Here is a 1,355-nt window from a genome sequence, read left to right on the forward strand (position 1 = left end):
TTTGAATATGTCTTTATAGAAGTCTTTTGAAGTAGACAGGTAGTGTTGGATGAGAGTTGGAAGAGGTAGGAGGTTGAGGCTCGACTATATAAGCACTTGAGGCCTTGGTCTTGTTGTAGTAGTAGTAGAGGATGAGTGTGGTACTGATGATGCTCCAACGATGATGGGAGGCCCGGGGTCTTAAGTAGAAACCTTGAATTGCCTGGCTGAGGGGGGTATTGCCTAGATCGGAAGATCAACAACGGTAATTATGGTTCATGGCCCTGCATGGTATGGAAAGTGTGCATGATGTCGAGGAGAACATCGTGGACGACTGGGAGGGCGAGCAAGTACCACGCAGGAGGGTCGATACAAGCCGAGCTCTGCCGCGAGTTAACTCCCGTTGCCATGCTGCTCGCATCGTGGGTAACATGGAAGCGCGACCATGAGCTGGTCTCTGATGTACCTGGGCCCATGTTCAGCTACACTACAGGATGGGCGGCCGTCAAGGTCTCGACGGCGGCATTATTCGAGCAACTCCATCGAGAGCAATGTTGTTACGCGAATCGAATCCAAGCACATCCCCGCACTTGATACAAGGTGGCGTGGACGTTTGCCAACCTGCATAGAGAAGACCATTCCCGGAGCTACACTACACGGCGCCTGAACTCTGTCACTTTGGCACCCCGCTTCGTGATTCGGCTTGGAGCTATTGTCTTGCTGTGCCTCCCGGGAAGTAGCCAAGGCAGGGATAGAGCTGTTGTGTGCCTGTATGGTCGAAAATGCAGATGGGTTCGGCATGCTGCGGTGGAAACTCGGAATGTCGAAGAGCGCCCCGCGACTGACCCACCCCTCCGAAGTTGTGCGAAGCTGAGGCTAAGAGCTGGGAGCTATGGCCGGGCATCGGTCAGATACGTATAGTCGATCATAGATCGTACTTGTGTGCGAACTTGTAATGTATCGTGGGCACTAAAAAGGACGATGCTTCAAAGAACTATCTGAGCAAAATCAAGTTGTGCCCTATTGCGACAGGCTGTGCAATTGGCGACACAATGTGTTTCCATCTTCATATTCCCAACAAGTCACTAAGCAATGGTCCAGACCTGCAGACTCTCACAGCTGGACCTGCTGGGCATGCGAAGAAGCATTCATTCATCCTTGGCATTCGGAGTATAATTGCGGGGAAGCTTGGCTCAGGTCGTGCCGTTGGGTTTCTGGAACCCCTCGTGTCCCCACAAGCTGTGCTCAGTGTGACGATAATCAGGTCCACGCTGACTTCATTATTTGCATTGTAGGCTTAGGTAATGCTCGGAATGTCTAGGGCTCCCAATATATCGACGGGGCCCCGTCGATTTATTAGCCGACGGGGCCCGTCG

Source organism: Pestalotiopsis fici (genome assembly GCF_000516985.1).
Source record: "Pestalotiopsis fici W106-1 unplaced genomic scaffold PFICI_Scf_6, whole genome shotgun sequence".
In the NCBI taxonomy this organism is placed as follows: Eukaryota; Fungi; Ascomycota; class Sordariomycetes; order Amphisphaeriales; family Sporocadaceae; genus Pestalotiopsis; species Pestalotiopsis fici.